Below are 5,843 nucleotides of genomic sequence, written 5' to 3' on the forward strand. Positions count from 1 at the left end.
AGAGAGAGAGAGAGAGAGAGAGAAGGGAGAAGGAGTGCAGACCTATGCATCTCTGAGCCTCACAATAAAGAAAGAAAGCACTAGCTTGGGCCGGCAGCCAGAGTTTCCGATTCTGCAGGGAGCTGCGGTAGCTACACAGCCGCTATGTTTTCCATGCACGCTGGTGTAAAGGAACAAGAAGTGGTGATGAAGGCTTAAAAGCTTATTGTAGCATTGGGACCAAAAGTCTTCATTACTTCTTTTTGAGGTAATTGCCAAAACAGCGAGCCACTTACAAACACTTTAGGTCCAAATGCAGTGCTGCAAAAACAGCTTTGACAAAAAAAATGAGTAAGCAAAATTAATAAACAACTAGATTAAGAATCAAAGTGGACAAATTACAGTACACACAATGTTGATGTCAAATCTGTAAAGAAATAGTTTAGACATCTTTGGGAAATACACTTATTTGCTTTCTGGTGGGAGGTTAGATGAGAAGATTGACAGCACTCTAATGAAGCTCAATTCAAATTCTTTCAGGAAGGCTTCTAATACTTCAATCACTAAATTGATTAGCTAGGTGGAGGCAGTCAGTTTTCAGCTAAACCAATCAGCGTAACCCATTAACTACACGATCTCTGCTTTAAATTTTCTCTGCTGCGGTCGGCTGTCATTTCAGGCAAGAGTGCAACCCTCCTCCTCCCCTCCTCCTCCCCTCCAGCTCCCCTCCAGCTCCCCTCCAGCTCCAGTCTTTGTCACCCACACCCCCCTGGGTCTTCTGCTCCCGTTGACTCCTTTGGTCAGATCTTTGGGTTACTTCACCACCGTCACCAGTGTCTAGACTCCATTGGGGGGGGGGATAAGTCTTGTTTCTGTACCCCTTTAAACATTATTTCATAACGATGGAGTCTAATCTCCAAAGACATTTCATATTATGCATACTGTTAAATACATCTTTGCTGCAAAGTCTCTCCTGATTTAAATATATGTTGGTTAAATATGAAATTTGTTACCTTCAGACCAGCCTTTTTGCTAAGCTAAGCTAACAGTCTCTGGCTGTAGCTTCATATTTAGCCAACACATATGAGAGTAGTCTTGCTGAAAACTAATGAGCATTTTACCCAAAATGCCAAACTGTTCCTTTAAAATCTTGACAACGATGTCCAGCAGTGCAGAAAACATGACCAGTTGTAACCACATCGTAACTTTAACCAGATTATTTAAACTACTTCATTTGGAGGAAAAAGTGAAAGAGAGCAAACTAGAAAGTTGTTGATAATTTCTCATTGCACTGGAAAACTCACAGACTAAGTCAAAGCGGAAACAGACGTTTTATCTTAAAACTGAGACAGAGAATACTTTTAGAGCTTGCCTTTGTTTTCTCTTCCAACTATGGATAACCTGGATGTCTGAGCAGTCTGACTTCTATTTACCGATGTTTTTAAAATCAGACCCAGGTTGTAATAAACCAGAATAACCCTAGGGCCTCCAGTAATGTCAGAGACAGGACGGGCTACTGTATGTTACAGGTATGTGACTGCGGGTGACTGTTGTTGACTGGCCTCTGTGCTTGGTTAGTGAGCAGCCTGTCAAATCTCTGCTGACTGATAGTCTGGTGTGGGTAACTGCGGAAGGAAATATCCTCTCGAGTGCAATAAAATAGCTTATTGCCTCATTATGAACCCTGGAACAAGAACAAGCTAATTGAGACAAACAAGCATCAGTACTGGACCAGACATGTGTACTGAGCTGTACTGTGTGCACTCTGTGCAACCTCCATTTATCCTGTTGCTGGTGGGATGGAGTGACATGCACACCTATCAGCTCAGTACAATCACATTGTCTTTTTCATATTTTAGGAACATTTCATTCGATTTAAATCAGCGCATAAAACTTAATCAACTTTCAGTCAAGTTACATGAACATATGGTTGGAATCTCATGCATGATTTAATTGTGCTCTGCGTTGGGCCTCAACAAAACAAAGCAACAACAAAAAATAACTTCAGGCGCGACAGTTTCCACTTTACCTTTACAATGCTGTTTGATGCACTGACATTATTCAAAGTCTACAACACATTTTTAAGACAAAATATGAAAAGAAAACTGAAATAAAAATAACACATAATGCAGTTATGTCTGGATAATAGCATTCCAGCAATCTAAGACCATTTATACTTTGTTTTAAAAATATATCATGGGCGATCAGATCACAAGTGGACAGCGCTAAATACAAGTGTAAACCCCCAGGATGAATTGTGATCCAATTACCAAAACCACTACCGTCACATATTATTTGTAACATAAATGCTAATGCATCCTGATGTTTCCCTGACAGGACGTAACAAGAGCATACATCATCGTCAGAGTGCCAACACTCTTTAACTTGACCATTTTACAACGAGTCAGACGAAGTGTTGACAATCGTTTTGCCCGATGGAAAGAGATGGATTCTGCTGACACAGCGATATCTCTCAAAGTCGCTCGTACTGATCCCCAGATACTTGTCACCCGAGCGCCCCTCCGCTTGACGACGCATTTCAGCATCTTTCAGCTCATTGTTTGGGTTTTTCAGCCTGTAACTGTACAGTTTTGGTTCACTCTTGTTGCTCTCATAATATTTTTAGCGGCAGAAGGCATCTGATTACTAAAAACCCAATGTGCACAAAATGCACAGCAACAAAACTGTTAAAGCAAAAAGATCTTTCCAAGTATTATGTTGGTATGTTGGTGTGCTGGAAAGTGTATAAGAGTGGGTTTTATTCATGTCACCGTCTACTGCAGTTTAAAGTCGTACACAGGTCCCAAGTATCCAAATTAAAAATAAAACCAAATTTATCCATTATTCTCTTGTCTCATTCCAACGAGTTAATCAACCACTGAAACCAATTTTGGATACAATATTTACATTATTATTATTTGTTTAAAGAAAAACCATAATAAAAATATTTGGAAACAGAGAGAGGGGTTTTGAAGCCAAAGCTGCACACGCTCAGTTCAGGGGATTGCTCCATTCTGCTCCTCTATTGTGGTGGTAATAGGAAAAATATCACAAGGTATAATCAAAAGAGAAAGAAGAGGAATAACTGAGAGAGAGAGGAAGAATTAGAGTCGAGAGAGTTATAGAAGCAAAAAAACGGTGGAACTAATTGATGCTGACAGGCAGAGGGTGGTGTACCTGAGGGACAGAGGTGGCAGGAGGTGTCATGGGGATGCAAAGCCCCTCTGATTATTTTTCAGTCCACTAGGCAGCTGATATTCTGTCTTAGCTACAGGGCTACAGTGTTTCCTCCTGTTCCTCTGAGTAAAGCCTCAACATATGGCACAGTCTTAAATAATTACATTTTACTGTACGTTGGGATGGATGTGGACCACATTAATGCAGAGTTTTGACTTTTATGTAAGTTTTTCTCTAAAATGCATAAATGCCAAACCTAAGACTGCCTGAAATGCATCATTAAATGTATTAAACAAATCTGCTCTGCTCTGTGTGTCGTTATTATATGAACAGAAAGACCTAACAAATACCCTTGAGAAGCACCGTAATTAGTTCACAATTTGTATTGAGTTTATAATCAAAAGTATAAATCATTTTGTGTACTGCCAATATTTTCTGACTTTAAAGGGAATGTCATTAATTTGCAGGTATTTGGTCATAAACCAAAGCATTGAAGAAAAGTCAGAGGATGATCAAAGTTCAAGTAATTTTGAGGGGAGCATGACCGTGAATCCATGAAATGGTTGTTGACATATTTCACACTTTGACCTGCTGGTAGTGCCACAGAAAAAAAAGGGAGCAAAGGATCCTCAAAGTCGTCAGGCTTTGAGGATCCTTATTATCCGAATCAAATTTCAAGGCAATCCATCCAATGGTTCTTGAGATATTTCACTCAACAGCACGTATATCATCGTCCTAGTGGCACAAGATCAAAAGTCAGAGGATCAATAAAGTCATTGGGGTTCATCCTCTGGAGAGAATAAATGTCTGAACAACATTTCATAGCAATACGTTAAATAGGCAGATATATTCTAGTCTGGGCCAAAATGGTGGACCAACCAACAGACATTGCCTTTCATAAGATAAAAACAAAAACATGAAACACTTGCTGCTGTGCAATTCAGAAAGACATAAATATCTAAATATCCAGGTTTTCTTCAAGAAGCGATCAACCTTTTTCCAACCTTGTAAACCCTCCACGCCGGTCAAGGAAAACATGTTTTTCTAGGAAACATAATGCAAACTGGGAGACATTTTTATCAATGACATGTTGTCTATATTGTATTGTTGCATGAATTTACTATCCACCAACATAAATACCAACAAAATAGATTTCTTTTACTGCTGTGGAGTCACGAGTATGTTGAAGAAACATACATTCTAATGAACATTTAAAAACTATATTGTATAGATAAATATGTAAAGACAGATATGAAAATTAAGATCTAGATGGGAAATGAGAAAGAATAAATGAATAACTAATAACTTTGTGTAAAATAAGTATGAGCTACAAGGGTTTGGATAAGAATGTGAAATACTTTAATCTGAGAGATAAGGCAAAGAAAAGAGGGGCAGAAGGACGATAGAGAAATGAAGCAAAGTTGTGATGGAAGCACAATGGTCGACAGAAATGGTGACAGACAAAACAAGTGTTGAGTCTGGCACAATGTGTGAGATATACACAACCTGAGTGTGTTGCTATAGTTGTTGTAGTGCAGAACGAGCACCAGGGAGAAAAGAAGCCAGAGTGACGGATTTCTTAGGCTCATTTCTAATGTATTTACAGCACAAACAAACACAGATACCAGACACAGAGCAGGGGAAATGGAAAAGCAAAAGAATAAGTGGAGGAAATGATGGAGGGAGGGGGAGAGGAATGGCATTTATGTTGTTGCAGGAAATGATTGAGAGATAACAGATAAAAAGGGATAGAATAAACTAGAAAGATACAAAGGTACAAAGAGGAGGTTCAAGATTTAAAATGAAGTTGCATTAGAAAAACAAGTTCTTCCATAGAGATTTAGTCATTAAATATTTATTTATTAAAACTAGCTTGCTAATATGTGAACCGAAGAGTGTTACAGGGAATATAGACCCTGTGCATGTGACGTCACACACACAGGTATGAACGCCATGACGGACGTGTTCACTCATTTAATAAAATGGTTATTTCTAGTTGTGATGTGGTCTTCTGTTTACTTTGAGTTATGTCTGGTTTGAGTCATTGTGTTAACAAGGGGAACACACTTCTAAGCTATAGTGCGTAGTTTCTGTCGCCCCCCATGAAGAAATTCTAAGTAATTACAACAAAACTGTCGGCGCGTCCACATGATACAAGCCTTCCGAGATGGCTGGTGCAACACAATCCAGGAGAGAAGAAAGAAAAGCAGAGGACGGAGAGCATTAGGGGAGATGACCGGTCAGGAGTGGGGAGGCAGAACTGGGTGGAGGTGAAAGAGTGCAGATAAAGGTGGAGGTGAGACACAGCCTGAGGATGGAGATTAAACTGCACGGCAGCTTAACAGAGCCAAGATAAGGAGCACGTGAGAGTGGGCCAGCAGAACATTTAGAGAATCAGAGAACAAGGGAATGAGAGAAACGAGAGTGTAGCTCTAGGGTAAAAAAAAAAAAAGTGTCATTGAGAGCGAAAGAGACTTAAAGAGCTTGTGGAAAGTGGAAGGCCTGATTAAAATGGCTGTTCCTGGATCTAGCATTAATAAAACAGCTAATACACGTCCGTGGGACTGTTTCTTTCACTCTCTGCCTCGGTTAGCTCCCAGTCGCATGGATACTATCTGCCCTTAATAACTGCTTTTCATTTCTGAATTCATTTCAGCAGAATGATGTGGCCTCTCTCTCTCTCTCTC

At 39.7% G+C, this 5,843-nt stretch overlaps 1 protein-coding gene across 1 annotated transcript in view; it reads right to left on the minus strand.

Moving 5' to 3' along the window:
- The window catches only part of LOC116670886 (PH and SEC7 domain-containing protein 1), a gene marked incomplete at its 5' end in the record, with an annotated part of 69,216 nt that overhangs the window by 29,769 nt on the left and 33,604 nt on the right, over window positions 1-5,843 (minus strand).

This window comes from Etheostoma spectabile, chromosome 21 (genome assembly GCF_008692095.1).
Source record: "Etheostoma spectabile isolate EspeVRDwgs_2016 chromosome 21, UIUC_Espe_1.0, whole genome shotgun sequence".
In the NCBI taxonomy this organism is placed as follows: Eukaryota; Metazoa; Chordata; class Actinopteri; order Perciformes; family Percidae; genus Etheostoma; species Etheostoma spectabile.